General features: G+C 48.0%; 1 long non-coding RNA gene across 1 annotated transcript in view; it reads left to right on the plus strand.

Moving 5' to 3' along the window:
• LOC106040840 (uncharacterized) overlaps positions 1–26,831 on the plus strand; it is a 160,852-nt gene that overhangs the window by 103,856 nt on the left and 30,165 nt on the right. Inside the window, exon 3 of the long non-coding RNA XR_010825316.1 lies at positions 11,325–11,396. This is a non-coding gene — a long non-coding RNA (uncharacterized lncRNA). The remainder of the gene's footprint in view (positions 1–11,324; positions 11,397–26,831) is intronic.

The following is a 26,831-nucleotide window of genomic DNA, read 5'->3' on the forward strand; positions in this document are numbered from 1 at the left end:
AATCAAATGCAGTTAGGGATTTTGCAGCCAACCATTTTTTTAATCACTGGAGCACTTCATTTTTAGTAAATCCAACCCTAATTTTTGTTATCCCCTGCTGGGCTTTACTTGGGGGAAAAAAAAAAAAAAAAAAAAGTTTAATTTCATTGAGATCCCCTCAAAATCATCTCTGCTTAATGCCTTCCAGCCTTCTGCAGCCTGCCTGCCTGCTTTGCACGGAGCATACAGCAAGCGGTAATCAGCAGCTCTACCCGAGTCTTGCATTAAATGTCATCTTTGTGCCTTGAGATTTTTCTTGTGCTTCTGCAAAGTGTGTAACAGGATGCAGCCCACATAGGAACAGAGGTGCAGCAGCAAAATAGCGTTCATTATCGGAGGGAAGTAGGTAAATGATAAGAGGTGATTTAGAGATCCTGAATGTAAAATGTACGATCCAGACGTGCAGAAATGGACTGCTCCTAGACTATTAAGAGTTGAAGGTCACACCACATGTCATTGCAAAGGTAATTTTCTCTAGATTTTGAAATAGGATCTCAGATTTGACCTATGCCCTCTGTGTCAAGAACATCTGGGCATCCTTAATACATCTATTCCTTTTCCTTTTTTTCCTTTTTCTTTTGTTCCCGGTGCTATAGGGCAGAGTCTGGTTTTGAGGACAGAAAAAGACCTACCGATTTTCAGTATTTGCATTGCCACGGACTCGCCTGCGACCCTGGATCAGTCATTTCATGCCTTTTAGTCCTTCCTTGTCAGGAAGAGGGGTTTGGTATAGAAATGCCTAGATATCGCATGTGTAGGTCTCAGTACTTAATTCATTAATGCTTGCAAGTTATTTTGTGATCCTCACATGAAGTAAGTTACTCACAGTGCATTCAAAAGTACTTCCATTGGTTTAACAGGTTTGGGATTGAGAGTTGTTTCCCATAAATAAAACGACTTTTTATGTATCTGTGGGAATTGAAGTGCGATCCCGCAGCGTACAGAATGGCATGAATAATTCTGAATGCCTTTATTGGATACTTTTCTCTGCCTTTGGAAATCAGAATTAAAATGTCCATCTCTTAACCTCTGCTCTGGTTGAGCTCAGCGAGAAATTCGGGTGTTTAGTGCATCTGCAAGCCAGACCATCATTTGCTGAGGCCAAGCATCCAAAAGCATAGTTCTCTTTGAAACATATTTGCCTATCTGTTTTATTTTCGCTCATCTTTAGACTGGAAAAAAGTGAGACATACTATACAGAATAAAAGGGAAAAGGAGGAATGTAAAGCAGTAAAACAGCTGCCAGGCTGTTCCTGCACAAGTTTTCTGGGTACTATAAGGCACCCTCTCTTTGTGACTTACATCCCGATATCTGTTTCTGTGCAGAAGTCCAGCTCTTCAGAATACTCTGGTTCCTTATTTCCCAGGAAATCTTTAAGAACAAGGGGCCAGGGTTGTTGTAAGTTTTCCCAGAGCTCCAAAGGTCTCTGTGTATGAAGAAGCACTAAAAATCTGCAGGCACAAGATGGTTGTTGGGCAGCGTTTGTCCCCCTCAAGTTCTTTCGCCCCCTTCAGACCCCTTCCCAGGATGGGTGGACTTTATGTGTAACGGCATAAAATGGCTTTTAGGATTCTCCAGTGGCCATCAGAGGACGATGAGCTTGTTTCCCTGTGCCCAACTTGCAAACGGGGGCTTTGCTTGCGGTGTGCATTTCACAGCGTTTGCAGTGCTGCGGGGCAAAGAGGGTGACTGTCCCTAAAAAGTGTTCTCCCTAAGGCAACGGCGGCGTTTTGGGAGCAGGAAGCTCACTGCACTGTTGTGGTTTCAGACTGAAAATAGCACTTCATTTCTGCTTTCGCATCAGCCTTGCCTGGGTCCTACCTAAACAAGCACAAGCCTGGAGAAGCTCCGAAGCAGCTTGTGTGCTGCTCTGGGGATGCTCCTCCTGTCATCCCAGCTCCCATGGCCATCCCTCTCCTTCCAGCTCCTGGTTATCTCCTCCTCGTGACCGGAGCTAATCAGCTGGACGGCCAGGATGCGAGTCGGAAGCAGAAAAGGATTGAAATCCCTTTCCCTCCTTCAGGAAAGCCTTTCCTGGGTGCTTCTGCATGCCCCGGGGCAGAGCGTAGCGGGTTGTGTCTGGTACCAGGGGCACAGCAGCGATTTCCAGGCAGGGACTTGGGGCTCACGTCACGCTCGTGGCTAAACCTCCTGTCTAAGGTGAGCTTAAAAACAAAGTCGTCTTGCAAATGGTTCCCCCAGCAGGTTGAGACACGCTGTTGAGGATAATGTTAACTCCCTGCAGTCTCAGAGAGACAGGGAGAAAGCAGCTTATTTCCATATCTTAATTAAAATTTCCATTAATCCCATCTGAGGCCTCCTAACTTCAAAAACTTGGACAAAAAAAAACCCAACACTTATTTCTGATAAATATTTTAGACTAATTGTTCTGAGGTAGCAGACATCTCTTGCTGGTGAATATCAACTAGCTGTGGGTCTCGCACACGACTTAAAGCGAACCGCCAGGGTTTTGTTTGTTTGTCCTCTGCAAATTACCGAGCGCATTAAATGCCAGAGATAGGCAGCACATCGAGCAAATGTGCCGGGCTGAGCCCACGTGCGATTGCTGTGATTGCACAGAAACGGGGCTGTGCAGTTTTGAGGCTGCTTTTGTGCCTTGCACGTGCCTCGCTGTGGGTTCACAGCCCTGGGGCCTCCTGGACACTCTGGTTTGTCCTGCACAGGAGCTGCTGGGCAAAGGAGCTGATAAATCAGGACGAGATCTCTGAATGATGCTGTGCAATGTGGCTGCTGTCTATGACAGTGGGTGGTTGTGTAAAAAACAGGTGAAAAGCAGGGACTTGAAAGCAAAACTCACCAGTGCATTTCCCCAGGCATTCAGCTCCCAAGCCACCAGCCTGGAGGTTATGGTTTTTGAAGGGGGCTGTGGGATTTGTGATGTGCTTAAGGATGGAGATGCTCAGGTTGTGGAGTAGTGGAGCACCCAGGGTGGGACCTAGCGTTGCCTGCCCCTTCTGCCCCATCCCAGGAGCCAAGAGCTCCTGTTTTCCTCATGTGCAAAGCCTCTGTGTGGTTTGGAAAAGCCACTGCTCCCTTGGGCATTTTTTCAGGAACCCAGATGAGTTCAAGACTTTTCCCTCTGCAGAGGAAGTAAAGGTTTCTGCTCTTTTAACCCTAGACCACCAGCAATACCTAAACGCCCTCCCTTAATCCCACAGCAGAAAAGCACAGTTAGTGGCAGCTGCAGGCACCTGTCTGGTCACAGGAGGTGGCTGAGAAAAGCAGCAAGATTTAGAATAGGTAAAAGAAAAAAAAAAAAAAAAAAAAAAAGAAAAAAAAAAAAACAGATAAAGGATTTGGGCTTGCCATTTCAAATCCTGCCTCTGCCCCATTCCCAACCAACAGTGTTTTGGTCTGGGCTGGGGAGGCTGGACCAGCATTGTCCATGCTTTTGGCCAAAATAAAATTTACTATTTTGATTTTTTTTTTAATTATTATTATTATTATACTGAGCACCCAAGCAAAAAATTGACAACAGGGCTTGGGGACCACTTGAGAGCAGGATTACGCAGCTGCTGCCCTTCAGCCACTCTCTCGCCTCACTGCCCAAAAGTGGACCGCTGATTTGGGATAAGAAAATACCGATTTAGGTCCTGCAGGATGTGGATGCGTTTGGGAATTGCACTAAAGTGGGCATCAGGGGGTCAGCCAGAGCACGGGTCAGCCAGGTCTTCTGATGGGGCGAGGCTGGGAATTTGCCTGCAGCCTCCCGTAGTGGGGACGCGAAGGGAACGAGCTCCTCTCCAGCCCCGCACTCGTGTAAGGGGCAGCCAAGGAGACGAGCAGCCGTAATTAACCCGTGGTGCCGAGACCCTCGTGCCCCGGGGGTAACATCCTCGAAATGAACCGAACATCGAGAGCGGCAAGCGGCGAGGGATGGCGTGACAGATCCTCGGTGGCCGCAGATCTCCTCGGAGTGACAGAAAACGAGACGCAGATCACGGGGAAGGCAGGAGGGAGCGCTGGGGAGGCGGGGGAGGAAGGGGAGAAAACAAACGCTCCGAAAATGAGCCTAAAATCTGCCTGGTTGCTAGGGAAGTGGGACTCCTGGTAGGTAATTTCCATCCGTACCTGTATTTATAACAGTATGAAGATACGCTTTATAATCTGTGTAATAAAGAACCTCATCAGCAACTTCTCAAAGAAACTTGTTATTACGGAGAATGACACTCTAATTGCCTCCAGACATTTAGCTTGTCTAGTGAGTGAAGTAACCTGATAAGCTATTGAGCTATTAAGTGATGTAGAATCAATTAATGTAGTTAGATAAGAAAGTAATACCCTACCTGGGTAAACTAAGTAATATGTGTCAAAGTAGTCACTACTCATTCAGGTCCAGAAAAGCAGGGTAGACCCGTGTAATCCCCAGTAACTTTTTGACCAAAGAAAAGCAGTTTTCAAAAGATTGTTTATGAAAGGAATAAGGGCAAATACAGAATTCGTTATAATGTTCATTTTCTGAAGAACGTTTTTCATGACAAACAGCTGAGCTGCAACACTGCAGAGGTGTTTGGTTGTGGACACTAACTTTGCGGGTCTTGGAAAAAAAAAAAAAGATGAGTGGAAAATGCTTCCTGAGTTGCCAGGCACGGATGGGACTGCCGTAGGACTCAGATAACTGGGTGTAACTGCTGGCATCACCTCTGGCACGTGCAGGCTTGCACACACAGCAGCAAACAACGTGCACGTCGCTGCTGATGTCCCAGTAACAGGCTCATACGGCGTGGTGACACCGGGCTCCTAGCTAGGACGGCTGATGCGGGGACAAGGGGCAGGCGGGGACGGGTCGCGGTGCCGTGTGTAGGTACACGCAAGAAATGCGTGAGGTCTGGTTGCAGCCTCAGTTCATTTTGTCCCTGTCTGACCCAGCTTCGGGTGTGATTATCCGCGGTGTGTTACAGCCCGGGCAGGCGGGGTGGGTAAGGCATTCTCCCTGTCCGTCTCGCTGCTGCGGCAGGTTCCCCGTCCTGATGCTTTGTCTCTCCGGTTGGGGAGCGCAGGGGAAGGTTAATGAATCTTAAACCGTCTGCAAGCGGCACCGTGTAGCTCCAAGCAAGCAACCTGTAGTCTGATCGGGGTCTTCCTGCAGGAGCTTGCTCTCACCCAGGCCTCCAGCCCCTGCAGTTCCGCGCAGGATTGCGCACCCCACTGCAGTGCTAGGAGTGCATGGGGCAGGGTTTAGGACAGAGCCTAGGACCATCCTCGACTTTCTCCCAGGATCAGATCCATCATGGAAAGAGCGTCGTTATGGGCCCATGAGACTTCTTGCTCAGGTGAGGGTCCCACAGGGCTGTGCCAGGGGTGGCACACACCTCCAGGTCCCGCTGGGATGGTTGCCAGCACGACAGCCTGCCGTGCTGAGGTAGCAAACCTCCTTAAAGTGCTTCAAAAAATCCTCAGCATGGCTATTTGTGACTTTGGAAACAGTCCTTCAGAAATTTGGGTCTAAAACTGTGGGGGAAACGTCAAATTCCTGCTGGAAGCTTCATGGTGTATAACATTACGGATGATCTTACGACAGAAGGATACTTGGGAAAAAAGCTAAATGTTTACAGCCCTAAAATGTCTTCCTTCCAGCCCATCGCACGAGGTGTAACCACCTGGTAAACCTGATATTCTTTCCGTTTGAAAAGATCTGCAAAGGACCACAGCAGCTCCCTCTGGACCACAGGACAGCAGTAAAAAAGACCCATCAGCTGTGTTAAATTCAGTAAAACCAAAATAACAGCAGTGCCTACTTCAGCGCGTCAGCTCTGGCATTCAGATGTGGTAGAGGAGTTGAAATTTTGTTTCTGATCTTCTTTAAACAAGAACAACTTCCAGCCATCTGAACTGATTTGCTTAATGCGCTGCTCAGCATTCACAGCGTAAATTGAATTGTTAGCCTCTCCGTCTTTGCATTTGAATGTTTTGATTCCAATATTGCCAGCGGAGCCACCTTCCCTAACTGAATTGTTCTCACCGGTAGTGCTGATGCTTCGCGCTCCCACTCAATTGATGTCATTGTGGCTACCGACAAGAAGGTGCCTGTTAGAGCAACCGGGTTGAGACCGGATAAGAGGGGAGAATGACAAATCAGAAATATCTCATTTTTCCTTATTTCACAAAATCCTTTTCGCCAATTTCCCGTTATTCGCTCCCTGCATTTCTGACAGCACCGGGCTTGCAGTTGCTTTGCACAACTCCTGGGCTGCCTCTCGCTGAAGCCGTACAGGGGTTAACCCGCTTGGCTCCAGCACCCCAAGGCTTTGGCTACAGCCCCCCAGGGGTCGGGCTGTGCTCGCCCCGGAGCTGCCCACACCGAGCTGCATGCTACCAGGGCTGAGGCTGCTCAGGACTTAGCTTGGACGTGTCTGCGCCTTTGCATACAGCAGGGAAACGTCCATCAGGAACGTTTCATCAGCCTCGTGATACTTGTGTGCCTGCACAGGCTTCGTGCACGGTGCTGGGAGAGGATCTGCACCCCAGGGGCAGACTGGCCCCGCTGCTGGAAAGCAGCACCCTGGTGTGGCTGAGCTTCTCCCAGGTCATCTCTGGGCCCTTATGGTGCCACGGTAGCTCCAATATATATATATTTATATAAATTGTTTTGCAGTAAATGGACCTGAAACAGCAGAGGAATGTGCAGCAACCTGGCAGCTAAGGACTTCCAGAGAGCAGATAAAGGCCTGGGCTCTGGGGGGAGATGTAGGCTGCAAGATCTCCCGGTGGTTTAGGGCTGCTCTGCATGGTGGGATTTCAGCGTGCATCTCTGGTGCAGATGTCGGCTGTGCCTGGGCCTCTGTGAGCTGGATCTCGCTAGGAAACCAGCGTGGGCACAGCAGAGACCGTGGGGGGCCAGAGCCTCGGGGTGCAGGAGGGGGCAGCCCAAGTGCCACCACAGGCAGAGCCATGGAGAGGCGAGAAGCAGCAGGAGGGGCTTTGCGGGGGAAATCTAAGTGCTGTACAGACAGCATGGAAGACTGAGAAAGGGATTGGGGCTCTAACAGAAGCGAATTCATCACTAGATCTCAGCAAAGTTTCGGAGACCTGTTATTAGAGCAAGGGAAATGCAAGGCTCCTCTCCGGGACCCTTCGTGTGTAGCGGCTGTGACCGACACGGCGCGCAGCCCTTCCCGGAGTCTGATGTTTCCTACATAGACAGTTGCCAGGGGAAATTTTGCTTACACCATAATTTTCCATTTGCTGCCAGCCTTCAGACAGATGAGTGCAAACTGTTCTTTCTGCAACTCAGGAGATAATTTTGCAGTCAGTGTGAACGCTGTGAACCTTCTAATTTTTTTTCTTTAATAACAGTTTGGCAAATCAAAGTGTCTGTTCAGTTAGTCAGTAAAAACACCTAGGAACCATGGAAAAAAATTCACAGGCGTAGAGATGAACTCTGAGCTGGCTGTGGCTCGGATTAGATATCCTCAGAGATTAGGGATATTGACCATTTTTTAATTTAACTGGTCTGCATTGAAAAAGAAGTGCCAAAGATGACTATGGAGGGAAGAAATTAACACACATATACGTTTTCTGAGTACTCTTATTTACACAAATCCCTTTGTTACATTTTCCAATGTCATGTAAAGAATGATCATCAAGATAAATTCAGTAATCTAGCTAAATACTTTCTACTGGGAGGAGGTCAAATAGAGAGAAAAGGAAAAAAAAAATCAGGACAGAGAATATTTGTGCTTTCTAGGGTGGAAGATGGGGAGACACGATTTCCTTTTTAGCTTTTTAAATAATTTCCATCTTAACCCAACGAAGATGCTGGTGGGACAGCATGTAGGAGGTAAGGATTTCACCAGAGAATGATTTTTAATTAGTTTAAAAAAAAAAAAAAAAGGTAAATTTTGAGACATTCACCCAGCCTGGTGTATAATCAATAAATAACAGCAATAAACTCTCCCCCTCTACTCCTGCCTTACGCACAGAGAAGTACATACAAGCCCAGGTTAGGAAAACCACACTTCCTTTTGTTCTCTTTGTTCCCTTTGTTCACCATGCGGTAATGAAAAACGACAGCCATATTTATCGTAACGTTCCTCCAGGAATGCAGAGATAATTACCTGCCCTTAGCACGGGAGAGGAAAACGAGGGCGAGCCACGGCCCCGTCCAGCTCGCCGCAAGCCACCCGAGCGCTTGCGGGAACGGCGAGGTGGAGGAGCTGGGAGCAGAGGAGCTCTGCTGCGTGGCGAGGGTGTCTGGAGGGCTCAGATTTTTGTTGCTCGCAAAATAACACTTCTGGAGAGCTCACACGCCTCTGTTAAAGGGAGGTCGTTTTGAATTCCTCTCCCGTTTCTAAAGAAAAGGCCGGTCACGTTCAGCTGAAGTAGGCTTTACTTTATCAGTGATATCCCTGTTCTCACGTGGGCTCTGGCAGGGTCTGCCCGGACAGACCTGACTTCAGCCCTGGCTGTTTTAGCAGCCAGCGAGTCATTCTTTTCCCATTGCAGGAAACTCAGCCTTCATCCTATGTGTCATTAAGAGGGGACACGGTGTTTCTGAAAAGTACTGGGTTAACAGCCATTGCAACTGAAAACCGCTAATCTGCGCCAACACGGGAACCTTGCTGGTGCCGTAAGAGTGCGTGAGGCCTCCTCCTGCTCACCTTGCTCGTGTGAACGGTCCCAGCGAGCTCAGCTGCATGCTCCAGCCTGTGCAAGGAGAAGGGGGACACGAGCGTGCATCAATTCCCACCGTGCTGATATCCCCATGGTGGGACCCCCCCCTGCGAGGAGAGCTCCTGCTTTCCTCTGCTTTTTGGGGGAACCCCCTGGCTGAGCACGTCCCCGTTTCAAAGACCCAGTGCAGAATACCGGGAGGCTCTGCAGCTTTTACTCTTTTTTCATCCCAATAGGAGCAAGGACAATCTGTCCCAGCAAGGGCCTCTCACGTAACTAGGTGCCTCCCTACGGTTTTTTATGATTATTTTATAATACATGTTTCTCTTTAATGGGAATTTAAAAACAAAACCTATTTAGCCTTTAATAAGAAAAATCTTTCCGTATCTTAATATTTTTGTCCTCTGCATTTATTTCCTCAAGTAGCTGGGATTTTTCAGGCTGATTATTTTTTAAGGTATTAAAAATATAATCCACACAATATATTAAAATATAATTAAAAGTGTTATCATATTTTCAGCAGCATGCTATGCCTAGGGAGATTTTACAAGTGCAAATAATGTTTCTGCCTCGCCCACGCTAGAGAGGGGGAGCAACTGACCACTGGTAACCCTTTTACTGATAGGAAAATGGAAACAAAAAGAGAAGGAGAGGGTTTTGATGCTTCCAGGTGTTTCGGTGACCTCCCAACTATTTTCTTTCTGATCCAGAAAGTCCCCCAGCAGTGCAGCAAAAGGAGATAAGAATTAAGTTCACAACCTGGGTTGCCACGGTCTTCGGACTGCGATGAAGAAGCTGCGTGATGGGGATGCGGGTGGTGGAGCTGCTCGCAGGAGAGCCGTGCAGCTTGTGCAGGGCACAGCAGCTTCTGCTGGGGGCTCCTGGGGCTGGGAAAGGGGGGCAAAGCAGCTCTGCCAGGGGGAATGCACGGCTTTGTGAGGCTGTGCATCCCGGGGAGTCCTTCTGGAGACCTCTCTGTGCTCACAAGGGCTCCCTCACCACTGCTACGTGAGCCAGCACTTAACTTTCCCAAAGCGGGGTGGCCAGTTACTGGAGAAACCCTGGTATTGCGGGCTGTGGTTGTGCCAGCTGTACATCTGGATGGCTTCGCAGCAGGAACCAGCACTAGGCGCTGACATCCTGGCTCCTTTTCCATGCTCCAGAGCCCGATGGTTTGCAGGGAACACAGCATAAGGCAGGCAGAATGGACGTGAATTGGGGGGCTTGAACCCCCAACCCCCCTGGCCACCCCTCTTCTACATCTCCTGGCTCTCCAGCAATGGGAAAGTAATTGAAAATAAATACAAGCAAAGCGCCCAAGTGTTTTAGGAACCCATTTCTCTTTATTCCTCCTTCCTTCTTTTTCTCTGTAGCTCCAGGAACTACTTATGATTCTACAGCTCATTTTTCAACAGGCCTTAAAGAAGTGTTTAATGGGATCTATAAAACACCTGAGCAGGTTAGGCAGGCTATAATTCCCACTGATTTCACTGACCTCTCTGTAGATGGGACACAGGATCTGTATCGCACGGGCTTCCTTGAAAACATTATTCAAAGCATGCCAGAAAATGCTGGTTGTGTTAGGTTGGTGGGTTTAGTCCTGGGAGGTGCCAGCAGTGGGACTGGTGCACAGAAATATAAATAAACATTAGGGTGTCTTAGTGCCTGCCTGTGTGTCTGTGTGCATAGTCTTTATTGGCGACTGGAAACCTACTGCCCGCTCTTCGGTTTTCCATTTTAGCTGGCCTATTATCAGAGATTTCTGGAGTGTGAGTTTCATAAGTAGAGGTTATCATACATTGCAGGCCATCTCTCCTGCTGGGGAGCAAAATGAAGGTTTGATAATGAGATCGCCCAAAGGCAGATAAGAGCTCTAGCTTGCTGAACAGTCCCTCAAGGTTTCCTGTGATGGCAAGAAGGAGGGAATGCAATTTATTATCCTTCCCTCCTTGTACCTTCCCATTGTCTGAGAAGTCAAAGCAACGAACTATGCACGTTCAAAATAAATAAATTAATAATTAGAGTGGGCGAGCTGGTTTGCCGTTATTTTGCTCTGAAGAAGAAGGTCTGTGATTTGCTCTTACACCATGAACAAAGTCTCTGAACTCCAAATCCTGAAATCCCGTTTAAAGGACTGGCTCTCCCCCCCTCTCCCCACCAGGATGGATATTCTAAAATTGAGTCAAGTGCTTTATCTCGATAGACGTGCGAGGATGGCTCTGTAACCGCTGCCGATAACCTCCCCGTCTCCGATACGGTTTGCTTTCCTTTCATGCTAAACACTACAAAGTGCATTGCAGTAAAGCGAAAGGTCAGGCTTCAGCCATAAAACATGGAAGATTCCGAGCTGAAGTTGCCACATCATTAAGCCACAGCGTCTTCATGCTTATGTCTCCTTGCACATATGGTATATAAAATCACCTAGTGTTTCACAACCCTCTTAAATAATTAGGCACAACAGGGTTTGCTGGGTGACCACCTGGATGAAGTCAAAACAGTGGCATCTGCATCAGCCAGATGGGAGTCTGCTGCCATCAGGAAATGGACAGCCGACTGCCACTTGAGTGAACCAAAACCGCCGACTTCCAGATAAGAAAGGGAAAGGACAGGTCAGGAGAGAGCGATAAATGTGTCTTCTTTCAATTTTCAGGTTACCGAGTCCCTGCTGAAGCCGAAGGGGATGGATGCTGTTCGCCCCAGCCTGAGAAGCAGCGGGGAGGAGGTAAGGTGAATCTGTACGTGATCAGCAAGCCGTGCACCTGGCAGTGATGTCCCGAGCGCTGGTTGAACAAAGGCTTATATTTTTATTTGTTTCTGTCGTTTGAAAGAAAGGAGCCGGGAGAGAGAGAATATTAGCAATTTAGTGTGAGGCTCTATTAGATCAAATCAGCGCCGATGATAGTCACTATTTCCTCCATTTCATAATGATTTACTCTATAAATTAACGTCTGCCTATTGAAACACCCTCGGTGATTCAGTTCTGGGTGCTACGGCGATGTGTGATGGGAAAGAGGCCTGAACCCCCCCTGTCGGGTGGCTCTCTGCTGTCGTGTGCTGTGTGTGCGCCGACGCTACGGGAACGGGGGGGGCCACGTGAGAATGCAGGCAGATATTTTGCAAACATATACCGGCTTAAGTGTCAATCTGTCACCGGCGTAACTCGTGTAATGGCCTCACCGAAGTCATCGCGGAGCAGTACGCATCACGGCGTGTTAAACATCCATCACGGGTGGAGGTTCGGAGAAGCCAGGAGGAATCCGTAAGAAGCTCCCAACATCCAGAGCTGGAAGATGCTCACACGTAAGGTTTTCGCTCCAGCAAGTCCCTAGCAGAGGGTTCCTTTTTCTCACTCCTTCCACTCCAAAAAAAAAGATGATTCTGAAACAAATTGCTCACAGCTTTAAGAAGAAAAGGAAGAAAATCCGCTTGAGCTTGTGTGTATGAAGCAAAAGGAAAGCTAACTGCAGCAATTAAACTAAACTAAAATCTCTCTCATAAACATCCACACAGACACAAATACTGCTGGTGGGGGGGAAGCTGTAGCCTGCCTGTGCTACACCGTGGTGATGGGGTGTGATCCCTTCTCTTTACCTTCAGAGGTCACTTGGCATGATTTTGTGGTACAAAAATGGAGGGGGATGTAGCCTAGAGCATGTAGTACACACCTGGGAAAGGCACATTGCTGTTTTCTGGGAGGTTAATTCTGTCCAGAGCCAGATGAGTGAATCTGAATCCGTGTCCAACTTCAGCTGGTCCTCATCTGGGTTGTGTATTAGCCTGTCCGTAGCCCAGCTCAGTTCTTCCTCCAGCACAAACTTATCCCAGGTAATAATAAACAGGATTCTTCTGTCCCTGCTTTTGCAGGGGGTCATTCCTCTTTGTGACCAGCAAGGCCCAGTCAGGACAGGGTGAGATACCTGTGGGACGAGCGACTGAGGTTAAGATCTTCCCCTGCTCTGCATTTTTTGGTTACTTTTCAGAGAGCGATGGCTTAGCCATCTCAGGCCGAGTGTCTGGCACGGGCAGGTGGGGATATTTCATTGTTCACTGCAGACTTGGCTATTTTGTACATTTTGCAGCCAATCCAATGGATTGGAAAAGGACTCTGTTTAAGGGTTAAGCAGTTGGTGCTCCATAACAGGTACGGGAGGTGACACAAATCTGAAGTAATCCAAAGCGATTGGCTTGGTCTCCGGTCAGCTCGGTGCTGTAGCCAGGGATAAATGCAAGTGCACAGATTTCTGAAGGGAGTTTACCCACTGCTTGCTGCTCAGCCTGAGCACTCAGCAGTGCATTTACTCACTTTTTTGTGTACTAAAGCAGTACTGATACAGCTCACAGCATCCTCAAGCTGTTGTATAGAGGGTCAGGAAAGAGGCTTAATAGACTGAAGGTGCCTGAATGCAGCGTTACAGTAAGTAACCGACTCTTTAAAAGGAGAGACTGGTAAAAGAAAAAGCTCAGGGAACAAACACTGGATCTGTTGTGCTGTTACCATTTAACCTGCATTCACTGCCAATTGAAATGCACTTTACATTACTTCAGTCAGATACTTCAAGGGAAATCCTGGAGATGGGAGCACTTAAGCAAGAGCACTTCTGGTGGTAATGTGTGTATTTGAAAGCCTGGCAATTGGGAAGGTTGTGAATGCAGCAGCGTATCCAAATATAGCTGTAGCTTGTTATATGTAAACGGCAAGACTCATTCTGATATTCCTGCTCCTATCCTGCCCTTCTTTCCTGCAAAATGGTGTGATTCCTCCATCTGTCAGCATCTCCAGTATGTGTCTTTGCATGTAACAATGTTCGCCTGTGCACATTATCCCACTTGGCAGCTCAGTGAGAATGGCAGGTGTAGTATCAGGTTATAAAAAGCCCAAAGGAGACGTTAGGGAAAGGGTCTTTGAGGAAAGCATTGCTGCTTCTGCAGAACCGCCTGCTCCACACAGGCCCACGGAGGAAGCCAGAAGTGTCAGATAAAGCCATGTGTGCCGCCGAGGGCAGGCAGAGGGTGTGCAAGGCTGGTGTCTGCTTCGGGTTTGTCGGGTCACGCATCATCAAGAGGATTAGCGGGTGAAGGTGTAAAGGTGGAGCAGCTGCAGCCCTTGCATGGGGGGGCTTTCAGTCTGTGCAGAGACATGAGGCTGGGTGAAGGTGCAAGAGGACACCAGTGAGGGGCAAAGAATGCAGGTGAGACCCCACAGGTACTTAAATGTTGTTTAAGGTCGATCTTCTGCAGCTCGCCGTGTCACATAACAGGCCCAGGACCAAGTGGGGCATATAAAGTGCACCGTATGGCAGGGGCAGTCTGGAAGGAAGGGGCAGCATGTGGCAAATCCCAGTGACCTGAGGAAAAAGATAGAATCCAAAATTTCCTGGTTAACTTTCTCAGACAAATGATGCTGCTGCCTTGGCTTCTGTGTTTGGGTACAATCTAGTCTCTGACTTCATCGTCACAGGGGCCAAAAGTTTAAAAGAAAGAATCCTTCTGGTTCTTGGCAAGAAACTTCTCTTTATGGGTGGGTTCGTAAAAAGAAACTGAGAATATCTGGCTAGAGAAGTGAGCATGATGTCTTGGAACCAGGAAGAGGAACCACAGCCACTCTTCCCTAGACACAAACGGGAAGGCTGTGAGAACACACTGACCTTTATTCAGCGCAATTAAATGCCGTACAAATAAATAGCTAATTCTGTTTAGCAGTGTTGCTGCTTTTATCTCCTTGTGGCATTAACCAGGTAAAACTCCCCTTTGCTGAACTGACCATGTGTTGACACATTTAGGACTGCAGCAGGCGAAGGAAATGTCCTCTTTGCTCTTCCCCTGAATGTCTCCTCCTTGGTTTAAATGCTCACGTAGGATTTGGAAAGGCAGCCACAGGGCAGGGACTGCTCCCTTTCCAAAATGCAGGGAGTGGGGAGAATCAGAGGGCAGGCTGAGCACTGCTGGGTCCAAGCACCCCAGCATCTGGGATGGTTCCTGCTTCGCAGGTGGAAAGTCAGAGCAGTGGCTGCCCCGACAGCGCACACGATGAACCTCCTCCAAATAAGAGACATGTTCAGGGAGTAGCATCTCTTCAAATGTGTGATGAGCAGGCTGGTAGCTCCACCTCCTATTAATTTTGCTTGACTGGTAAAAAACATTGTTAAGAGTCCGGTTCACTATATACAGATTGTATTTGTGGGTTTTGAAAGTATAAAGAAAAGGGGACTTTGTGCCATTCACTTGTCCAACCATGAGGCTGAATTCTTCCTCTTTTTCAAAGAGCCCACCCCAACCTGCATGGCACGCTGATGTCCAGGCTGGAGCACACTCAGCCCCTGGGAATGGCACAGCTCCAAGCTACTCAGGTGATTCTCTGAAGATCTGAGCTGCTAAAAATCAAAAAATAAAAAATAAAAAATAAATCTCTACTGAGCATGTGCAAATAGTAATTCCTCTAATGTGTATAACATGGCCAAATTTGAACAGATTTTCACAGGAACTTCAAAAGGCAAAAGGCATATTCCCAGCATAAAATTCTTCCTCATCCCCCTGTAATAGTCAGAAATGTAACAGAGCAGATTGTTATTAATTTTTTAATATGGGAAAAACTGCTTGGTTGGTTTTTTTTTTCTCCTCAGAAATCTCTAATCTGCGTTAATTGATTTTTTTTTTCAGCATTCACCCTCATGAAATTTCAGGCCAAATCATAAAATCCCAACAAAACAGGCATGGCAGCAGCCCTGTACTACACTTTATAGCCATTTCTACCTTCACCACAGAGATCCTACATGAAGTGCTTACATTTCTGGTGTAATTAATAGATGCAAGCTGCTCATTTTGGGGTACCAGGGACACTTTGGGGTATCAGCTGCTCTTAGTGGGGTGCTGAGCTCCCCCAGCCACCCAGGCAGTGTGACAAGCAAGCACCTTGGGATGGAAAATATCCAGTTCTGCATCATCAAAAATTGTGTACAGCAAATTAGTGCATTTTGGTGAACTTTCTGCTTGTGACTCAGCACTTTCATCTGTAAAATGGCAATAATGTCACCCTTCTCCTAAATTAATGCTAAACTGATGAATGCCATAGGCAAGGCTGAGGAGGAATTAGTCATTGCCACCAGAGCAGAGTTTGAGTAGTTTGCTGGAAATAAAATATTGAATAGGTGCTCTTTAAAGCTGCTCCATACTCGTGCAGATGGAAATTTTGGAAAATAAATGGCAAAGCATAAAGATCATATGATCGTGTATATGCCCAAAGGAATCAAGTTGAGATCATTCAGGTAAATGTAATTTGACATTTCCAGTCTATGTATTACACAAAGATTGTGCATATACCATCTTTATGCTTCATGGTCCCCCTGAATTCCACATTTTAGTACCATAAGCTCAGCAAGAAGAGCCTCTGGTGGAACAGCATTGCTCCTGGGCCTTCCTTGTTCGGGACTTCCCTCCTCTTCCTCCTCAGACCAAGCTGCTGGCTGGAGCCTGAGCTTGGGAGGGTTTTGTAATAAAACTAATGAAAGGGACACCCTCGACTTTCAGATCTTATGACAAGCACTAGGCACATTCAGCAGATTTGTAATTTTTCCCCTCCTTCCATAATCTCAGCTTCAAAGACTCAGCTTATCCTTATCTCGGCCCAGAGGCCTGCATTAAGCCTGGTGTGCTCCCAGAGCCAGCCCAGCCACGAGTTCCTCCTTCAAGCTGCCCCAAGGGCCACGGCTTGTGTGTGGCCACTGTAGGAGATGTCAGAGGTGCTCACTGCACTTCCAGCAACCTTTTTTTCTTTTTTCTTCTGCATTTCTGCACCCCTCTGCACCACGCCGGGGCTGGACGTGCGCTCCCTGTCAGACGGCGATGGGAAGGCCTCAATGCCGGCACTCGTTCAGTGCTCAGCAACTTCCCACTGCCTGCCATGAACTGTTGTTATTGGTGCTAATTAATCTACAGAGGTATTAATTGCAAGAGGAAACGCTTGCTGGAAAGGCACGCCTGTCTCCTACCCTTTCCAGGAGCAGCGTCCTGAGATCCTGACACGGGCCCTGTGAATAGCCACCAGGAATGAGCAGCTGGAGAAAAGAGTTTAATAACTCCACTGCAAAGCTGATAAATAGCCCAGAATTAGCGTCACATCTGATAAACACGTCTATGTATATTTATAGATACACATGCATAAATATATATGAGCCCTATGATCAGATGTGTCCCAGCTTTTGGATCCTTCCACGCCTCCAAGGAGTCCAGGTCTGTATTTCTAACATCTCCCTGGCTTCACCCACACCCGTGTTTTTTCGCCCTGAAATGGAAACCTGGCTATTTCTTGCTCTTCGGGGTGACATCCCCCAGCCACTCCAGTTTTCTGCCTGTCCCACATGCAGCTCCTGATCCAGCACAGCCAGCCAGTCCCACCTGGCTGATAAAGGTGAAAACTATCATGAAAATCATCATAGGGTTATGATTCAAGTTTGCATTTTAAAGTTGAACTTACGGTGTAAAAACGCTGGCCCAGTGACCGAGGAGAACTCAGGAAAAAATAGATATTTTTGGTGACTGCAGCATATTGGAAAAAGACATGCAAATTCCCTAGTAGAAGCTTGTTCCTGCTGCACAAGCGAAGTAGCTTTGTTACCATTTTATTTATAATTTCACCAGATACAACCTATTAATTATTTGTAGCATGTTCAAGAGTAAACACGCACTCCAGGGGGAAGTGAATGCTGTTTAAAGTTCATCTCTTTCTGGCTCCCTTTCCCTGTACGCAAATGTCCTCCCTGCTTCTCCTGCTGCCTGGGAGCCCGGCAAGGCCATGGTGCAAACAGGAATCTGCCTTCGTTTGCTCTTTTATCGGCAGCTCAAAGGTAAAAATATTTTTCCTGTTTGTAGTCTGATGTTCCTTGCTTAAAACAAGAAAAGCAGGAGTATGTTGCTACCTTGGCAGCATTCTCTCCGTGCGGGTCTCTCAAATATGCTAGCGGTCAGATGGGCAAATCTGTGGGCAGGATTCCTCCTTATTCACATCCCCAAAGCTGCAAAACTTTGGAGTTAATTTTATTTTTAATTTCGTAAAATAAAATTAAGACTTCAAGTAGGAAACATTTGAGGACAAGTTTCAGCTTGGAGCACTTTATTATGGCTGAGTTTTAATCCTCGGTGCATAAGAAGGATTAGGCTGAGAACACTGACATCACCTTAAATATAGCAGCACGAACATGCCGCTGTAATAAATCTTTTCAGCCTTTAATTTCAATTCGGGAAAAACGTTGGTCGAAAATATCTTTTTTCCCAGTAACCTTCCCCTGGCTCAGATGTGCCCATGCCCCCGGACACCATCTGCCCCTGCCTTGATAGTCATCAGCGTGCCGAGGTGCTCGCCCCACCGACACAGCACGCCTCGACAACACTTTCTGCTGGTCCAAAAAGAGTGGCAAAATGGTGGTTTTACCTGTTGCAGTCACCATATAGGGATAATGGGTAAGGAAGTGTCTGATTAAGCTGTCACAAAAAATAAAACTGATTTATAAAACCTGGGCTTGGGCTGGGAAAATCCCCCCCCTTGCACTTTTTGGAGAGGCATCGCGAGGGTGAAGTCTCGGTGCACTGCTCCAGGCTGCGCGCGGCAGGAGGATGGGGCACCGGCCAAGTAGCCAGGAAGGGCAGATTTGATTTATAAGTGAAGCATCAGCAGATGTCTTAAAAGGTCCCCGGAGGGTTTGCAATACTCTGGAAGAGCTGAGAGTAATAAAATGGAATAAAATCGATTGCAGAGGCAAGTTTCTATCCTGCCTGCCACACCTAGAGGAGAACGTGCGCAGTTGCTTGCGGGCAGAAGCGGCTGCAGCCAGGGTCTGGGTGCCCTCCTCCCCAAAAAGCAGCAAGCTGGGGCTGATCCAGCCCAAGCTGAGGTCTGATTACCTTCACAGGGAGGGCACCTGCTTCTCTGGATATCAGAAACCTCTTTCCTGGCATTCCAGTATCGCTCCGCACTGCTGCGATTGCACAGGGAGGTTAATTGTAGCTCTTTTGTCTGGGAGATACCACGGGACTGCAGAAATGCTCAGAGGCTCGCACAGTGACAAGAGCAAAGATAATATCCAGGTTCCTTGCAGAAATGTCAGGTGTTGAGAAATCGGTCTATGAAAAAAACAATTCTGTGTTTGCAGGATATTTGATGGTTATTTTTTATGAATTACCATAATAGGTGTCATAAATGGAGTGCTACAGAGCCAGCTCCTACGGGCCCTAGATAGCACCAGTTCTGGCCTGCAAGTGACGTGCCGGTAGCATCATCTCTGGCAAGAGATGTGAAATGTTAAAGCACCCGCTTCGCTAGCAAAAAAAAATCCCAGCTCCGATATCAGCCATCTTTTACCACATATGGAGTATTATCACCAAGCGTGGCTGGGAGCACCCGAAGATTCGAGGCTGCCCTGATAACACACCTAGCATCCAAGATATGTGCAAGACAAACATGTGTAACGGCACCGCTGATCGCCGCTTTGGCAGCCAGCGTTAATGGTACGGTTTCGTGGAAAAGCGCAATTCACAGCATTTGTGGGTGAACATATGCAAATCAGCATATAAATCAGGCTGATGAAGCTGCAGCAGCCACCACAAACCCAAAATAAGTGTCTCTTTCTCCCTTTAGGCTACCACTCGCGCTAGCTGCAGTAACAGCTGCACGAGCCTGATGGGACCCAAGAAGGCCATTAGAGCGCGGCGCTGTGGTTTCCAGCACGGTGGACTGAATGCAAAACCCTCCTTGCAAATTTGTGGTCTTGCTAATTTTTTTTTTGTCGGTGGTGGTTTGATCAGCGTTGTGCTGTTGCATATGTTTTCCCAAAAGGGTCCGTACTGGGCTGTTACCTACACGGAGGGGGAAATATGACTTTTTGTCTTGTAATTCCTAGTTTGAAATTAACACTGCAGCCATTTTAAACAGACTCCGATTAGAGCTGGTAAAACCTTTGGCTCAGCCTGATCGGTCTCGAAGGCTGTCAAGCTGAAAGGAATTACAATGCAGAGAAAATTATTTAGAAAAGAAATTGCTACTTTGCAATTTAACTTTGCTACAGGGATAAAGTTTTAAGAAAAGATTAGCAGCTTGGGTGTCTTTTGTCTTGGGAGCCTGAGGTCCAACTCATTAGAGAGAAACGATTTCCAGAAAATATCGAACACCCACCTCTGGAAAATCTGCTCTCTGCAGGTAGCTCAAGATGGGCCGGTCTGTTTGAAAGTCTCGGCTTAGCCTTTAAGATAGATAGATAGACAAAATAAGTAGATAACTAACTAAATAAATAAAAGACTAAACCATGTATAAGTGAATAACTGTAATGCTCCACATGCAGGAAGGTAAAAAGATGCTTGAACAAAGGGAAGTCACTGGTGTAAAAGCAGTGATGATGCTGATGTTAGAAGGAAATAAAGTGGAAATAAATATTATTGTGGGCTAATAAACCCAGAAAGCACTGGGTTGTGGTAAAACAAGGGGTGAAGGTGGCTGACATTCATCAGCTATGTAGACAGAGACGAGCAGGTCTCCGTGATGTTGGGATCTGTTGCTGCTGGTGCTGAAATCACACAAGTTTGGTGATCTCTCTTTGTGCTCTAAACCCAGCTGGCTTCCCTGTGAGATGATCGCTTTGATGCAGTTGGGATTCTGTCGCTGGGATTAACTTGTCGAAGGACAAGTTAAGGAATGTAAAGTCTTAGGTGGGCATTTCATCTTTTAATGTAAATTTAACTAAATAAATAGTCAGGAATAAAAACAGGGACTTGGTGCCACTTCAAGAGCTGAATAAAATGCTGAACCTAACTAAAACCCACCAATGGTGAAAAATAAGCTAGGATTTAAAAATTAATCCCATTATTGTGCTCTAAAACATTATTAATAGGTGTAGGGGTTTTGGCAAATCCAGTTATTTTAATACTATCTTTTCTCCTAAATATTTCATAGCCAGTTTTTATTTCCTTTATTCAATAGTCATTTTAGAAGACAGATAAACTCCCTATTAGCGGGGTTCAGAAGCAGACGACCTGCCAGGTTTGGCGATGGAGATTTAAAAAAAGCATCCGTGGGAATTAGCAGCCATGGCAAGGAGTAGAGAGCGCCTTCAGGTTGGGCACCTCTGCGCCATCCCATGTCTGCCGTCCCCAGCACACGGCTCCGCGTTATGGCACTACGATAACATGGCATTTGCAGGATGATAATATCATGCTGATCAATTCATAACCACAGAAGGCCGGATTCTGTAATCCCCACGCACGCGGAATAATAACCGCACTTTGCAAGTAGTCCCATTCATTCCAGCGGGACTCTCTTGTAATCAATATATTTGTTTCCAAATTATAGTGTTATTGGTCCAACTTGATCTTTATTCCCGTTAACCAGTAACATGTGCAGAAGGCCTGGAAACGATGCCACGGCGAGGGCTGCTCTAGTCCCAGTCCCATTGTTCGAAGGCTCCAGCCCTCGGCGGCATTGTTCAAGCTGCCAGTTCTCTCCGAGCGCTCCCAGCAGATGTCGGGGGGAGGGAGCAGTTTATTTTTTTAAGAAGTTCGCCTCTTTAAGGACCAGCCCAGATGAGAGATTAATTCTGTTTGCTCTCCCTTGCACTGTGTTTTGTCTATTTAAGTTGGAAAATATTTAGAGAGGAAAATGTGTTTTCTTGCTGTTCGAAATAATAATAATTTGCCAGTGGAAATTTATTGCTGACTTCAAAGGGAGCCCTAAATTTGCTGATAGTAAATTAAGGGCAATCCTGCTTTCACTACAGTCAGCGCTGCTATTCTTGTGGGGTTTCATGGCCGCTGATTTGAATGCAGAGCTGTCCGTAATGTGACATTTCCATTCTGCGAGCATCCCCTGAAGTTCAGGATTTGTTTTGTCAGCAGTGGAACAAAAATAAAAGAATTTTTGGCCAGTTATTGAAGACATACATTTGTATCAAAATACTAGCTTTCAGCTCAAAACCTAGCTAATGTAAGAAGGTTTCTTAGATTTGGGACTGTTCAATCCCCTAAATAACTAGCAGAGTGCCTTAGGCCATAACCTGGTCATGGGGCAGTGGTCTCCCTCTTGTGAAAGGTTGAAGCTCCTTCTCAAGAACAGTTCTGCCCTCAGATCTCCTGTTTGATGATCTGCTGGACTCCAAATCAAGTGATGGAGTGCGACACTTCTCTCTTTTCCGTTCTCTCACACGTACATCAGAAATAAACTGGGATCTCCCCAAAAGTCTGGTAGATATGGATTTACCTCCATGGAGCATTTTTACCGTAACGGTCCATCCTGTTTTGGTGACGTTTCATGAAGACGATGATGTCCCAGGCATTTCAGCTTCAGTGAAGGTGAAGGTGTGGAGCACCTCAAGGAATGAAGCCTACGAGGTCACCATGGGGAGCTCATCTCCTGCACCTGGAGCTTCACATCCCATCCAAAGGGACCTTCTTGGCTTAGCTCCCTCCCTAGCACTAACCTTATAGCTGAGCATTTAACCAGAAAGAAAACAAAAAAATTAATCCGTGCCATGTCTTGATTAGGGATTAGAAATGTTAACCGGCCAGTGCCTTTTTCTGCAGGGGTATGCAGCCCTATACCTTTAATTAGAGTAGCCTGTGGTACTTGCCATAAAGCTGATAAGTAATAAATAGCTGCCTTTGTCACATGCAAGTTCAGCATTGTGAAACGGCACACGGACGGCTTTAAAAAGCCTTTGATTAAACCCAGCACTACAGTAAATCTACAAACACAGAGGAAAGAAAAGAAGCTATTTAGTCTGTGCCAGTTCCCGGCATTAAGTATGCAAATTTCTCGGTGTCTTCAGCTCCCAAGAACAGCAGGCGCTGAATGCAGCAGCAGCAGCAAGCGGCACGACATCATTCATTTCAATCATTAAAACAAAAGCGGGATAAATCGCTACCTAATTTGTAAAATATGCTTATCATATAGGCTCTTTGGTCTTTAAGAAAAGCACCAGCTGAATGAGAATCACTGAATTATTCTGGAGAAAAAAAATGCTTGAATCAATTCAGGTTTTCCCCCTTCTCCCATTGATTGTTCTTTTCTTTCTCCTTTCCTTTCCTTTCCTTTCCTTTCCTTTCCTTTCCTTTCCTTTCCTTTCCTTTCCTTTCCTTTCCTTTCCTTTCCTTTCCTTTCCTTTCCTTTCCTTTCCTTTCCTTTCCTTTCCTTTCCTTTCCTTTCCTTTCCTTTCCTTTCCTTTCCTTTCCTTTCCTTTCCTTTCCTTTCCTTTCCTTTCCTTTCCTTTCCTTTCCTTTCCTTTCCTTTCCTTTCCTTTCCTTTCCTTTCCTTTCCTTTCCTTTCCTTTCCTTTCCTTTCCTTTCCTTTCCTCTTTGCCTTGCCTTGCCTTCCCTTGCCTTCCCTTGCCCTGCCTTGCCTTGCCTTCCTTTTTCCTATTTCCCTTTCCCTCTCCCTTTCCCTTTCCCTTTTCCTTTCCCATTTTTGCTCTAACCAACCTGTAGCCTTTCCTCAAGCTCCCCAAGCCACTGACAACCACTGGCAACCGCCACCCCCGCAGCTCAGGGGTGATCACCTGCCCCGTGATGGTGCACGAGGCTTTATCTCCATCCCCGGTCCTCAGACACCATCACTCTTTTCTCAACAGCGAGGATTACTGGTACAAAGGGAGCATCATCATTGAAACCCTAAGCAGGTTGAACTCTACCACACCTGCATGCAGAGTGCCCTGTGGATAACTTTTTTTTCCCGATTTTCCCAATCAGGCTGCTCTTTTAGCATGAACCACTCCAGCTCCTCCTTGCCTTGTGCCTTTTGGGGTGCAGGGGACAGGGGCGCTGTCGCTGAGGCTGCCCCTTTAACCTGTCCTCGCCTCCGTGCACGCTCTGCCTCCTCTCCCCAGTGCGTGTACGAAGGGAAGCAGGGCCAACAACCCTGCTCTTCTCCGGAAAGTGCCCTTCGATGCTTTACCAGCTGTTCAGCCATTCAGCGGCTGCAGGAGTGCCTCTGGCAGTGCAGCTCCCCACTGTTGTTCTGCTGGGGTGTCAGCAGATGGAGCAGACCGCGGTTATTGGAGCCGGGTGCGGAGGCTGTCAGAAGCCGTACACTGCCTGGCATATGCAAATAGATCCCAGGCATCTGGTTGTGCCTTGCTCTGGCCACGTTAAAAAATATTCAGAGAAAGCCATCGGTGAGGGAGAGCCACTGGTTGGAGCTCTCACTGTGCCGCAGGTGCCACGCGGTTCCCAATTCGGGAGATCAGCCAGGGCAGGGGATTTCCCCCAGGACTGGGTGTAGGGTGGCACAAAATGCTCAGGGTCAGGCGTGGCTGTGAAATGCCACCAGGGCTGGGGGCACCGCATTGTCACCGGAGCTGTGGCAGTGCTGCTGCTGCTGGGAGAAGCAGGGACAGAACGTGACACCTGATGCACCACATGCCTTTTTGGTTCATTTTCAGCCTCAGCTCGGTTTGTTGCAGGCAGGACACTCCAGAAAGGGGCATTCGGTGTTAGCACATCTCCAACATCCATCAGGGCAGCTGCTTGGCACCTGCTCTGTGAGCAGATGAACAAGCCAAGTGCATGAAGGACCCAGCCCATATCAGTGGGGTTGGCTTTTGGGAGTAAAGCCTGTCGGTAACCCATGAGCTGGCCGATGCAGCGCAGGACAACCCCACTCTTCTTCTGTGGGGCGAGCTGAGAAAATTTTCTTTCCCTCACCAACAATGCCTCACACTGCAGAACAGCCATCCCGAGAGCTTTCCTTGCTTCTCTGCTGGAGATGAGATGGGTTCTTCTCTCCTCCCCTCTGCTCTGCTTCTCTCTGGCTCTTTGGAGTGGGACCACAGCGTGCTCGGTGGCACAGCGAGGGGATGGTGCAGCAAGCCTCCTGCCCTTGGCCCAGCAGCCCTCCGGCATGCCGGCCACGTCAGCACCTTCCCTCGCTCCTGCCTGCTCCTGCGCCTCATCCTTGGCTCCTCTTCCAACATCAGAAGGAATTAAGATGGGAGGAGGGAGACAAATAACGTCCTGAATTTTGTGCCTTCTCCTGAGGCTGGCAGTGAGCGAACAGCTTTTTGGGAGCACGCTGCATCAGGCGTGCTGGCGCCGGGCTTCCCAGCCACGCTGGTTGTTTCTAACCAGCAAAGCCCATCCTCGCGGAAGCCCTCGTGCTCCCCGGGGTCACAGAGCAGCTTTTGACGTCCAGAAGGACCTGGAGAAAGAAGCTGAAACCCAGATTCCTTCCCCCGCCTCTGGTTGTGGTGTCCTCCCCGCTTAGGGCCTTGCAGAAACTTCGGCAGCGCAAGCTGTTCGCGCGACGTTGTTGTATAAATATGTTTTATGTATAAATATGCATTTGAATCCATGTTTGGACTCAAACCTGTCTGTTCATCCAGCTGTCGAGTCACCTCTGCAAACAGCAGGGTCCTTCGTGACAGATTGAAACCAAGAACACCGCTGCCTGTTCTGCAAAACACAGTTAATTTGTTAAAGAGATGGGGACTTGGCGGAATTAATAAGATGTGCTGGGGAAGAGAGCCGCTCGCCGAAGATGCTGGGTCCCGGTTACGAGTGCAGTTTGCAGCTTGCTGCTAATCCTGCAATTAAAGCTACAGTAGCAGCATATCACAAAAATGGGATTTGCATAATTTGAAATTTGAGGAAAATCTCTAAATACTTTAATTTTGATAGAAACTGTTTCCACTGCTGACATGTGTCTACACCTATAATTTCGGTTGATAAATTGCTGTAATTTCTCCTCCATTTCATGTTCTTTCTAACATTAATTGTCAGTTGTAGAGTAAAACAGTAGAAAGAGGGAGAGGGAGACGGAGAGGGAGAGAGAGGGAGAGAATAGTGTCATTGTGCTTTTGTGGTGTGAATAGCCCTCTGAGGACTGATTATCTTCCACGCAGATGCAAATAAAAAAACAAGGGAGAGGGAGACCTCTTGGCTTGCACAAAACTACCGCGATGGGCACCTCCATCCCAGGGTGAGGTAGGGAAGCAAGGAGCTAAAGCCCCACGCAGGGACCCAGGAGTGGAGGTTGCTGGAAGGATGGATGGACAGACAGGGAGCTGCAAGGCACAGGGGTTGCACGCTGTGCTCCTGCTCCTGTCCCAGGCCAGGTCCCCATGTCACAGCAACAAGGGACCCCGGGCAGGTTTTTGGGCCAGGTGACGAGGAGGAGGGTGCCCACGTCCATGGGGATAACGTTGAGCATTGAGTCCCGCAGCCCCAGCACCATCGGGGCTCTGCTTCCCGTCCCACCTCCCCAAACACCACTTTTCAAGCCACTTTTTAAATAAAAGACCCTTTCAAACAGAGGAGTAGCGATGCTAAATTATTCTATTAATTTATTATTCATGATGAAAAATTATTCTAATAAACTGTGAAAAATTATTCTAATAACATTCCAGCCTATTAATATTCTGCAGACGAGCAGTTAAACTCACTTCCTGTGGCTGCTCCCCTCCTTAGCGCTGATCTATTTCTTGCAGAGTTTATTGAAATTAAAATCTGCTTCTTTGGAAATGTGCTGCATTTAACAAAGCCGGCAGGGGGTGGGGGGGAAGAGCTGCGAGCTGGGAGAGGGAAGGGGGCACCCGCTTCTGCTGCCGCCAGAGCAAGGGGGAGCCCGGGGAGGGGAGAGAAGAGCGTGCGTGGTGTGGTCTGGGGGGTTGCAGCTCTGGGGGCTGGTCCCCCTTCAACTTTTGCAGCCAGTGTATTGTCCCAAAATCTTTCAGTGTGGGGAGAAGGCTCCTTGCTTGTCCTCATCCCTCGGCTGGTGTCCTCCAGGCTTCACACCTGCACCTACCTGCAAACGCTGAGCTTGAGCCTCCTCTCGCGCCTGTTCCTCGTTGCAAAAAAACAAAACCCGAGGAGCTGCCCCGCCATAACCCAAACGTGACCCTCCGTGGGGACGAACAGAGCTCGCAGCCAAACGAGGGACGAGGCTGGGGACCCGGCTGCCACCCGCACCTCGGGGCCAGCATCCTGCCTCCCCTCCTCCCGCGGCCGCCCCGCGCGCTGGCACCACGCGCTCGCCAGGCTTCGTGCCAGAGATATTTTCCTAATGGTTCCTCTGCCTGCTCCGCTCGCTGCTCTGCTCGCCTGCCAGCTGGCTGCTGCGGGCCCCCGAGCCTGCAGGCAGCTGGGGAGGGGTTTCATGGGTATGCGGGGCTTGGGAGCGCTGCACACAGGT

This window comes from Anser cygnoides, chromosome 16, assembly GCF_040182565.1.
Source record: "Anser cygnoides isolate HZ-2024a breed goose chromosome 16, Taihu_goose_T2T_genome, whole genome shotgun sequence".
NCBI classification, from domain to species: Eukaryota; Metazoa; Chordata; class Aves; order Anseriformes; family Anatidae; genus Anser; species Anser cygnoides.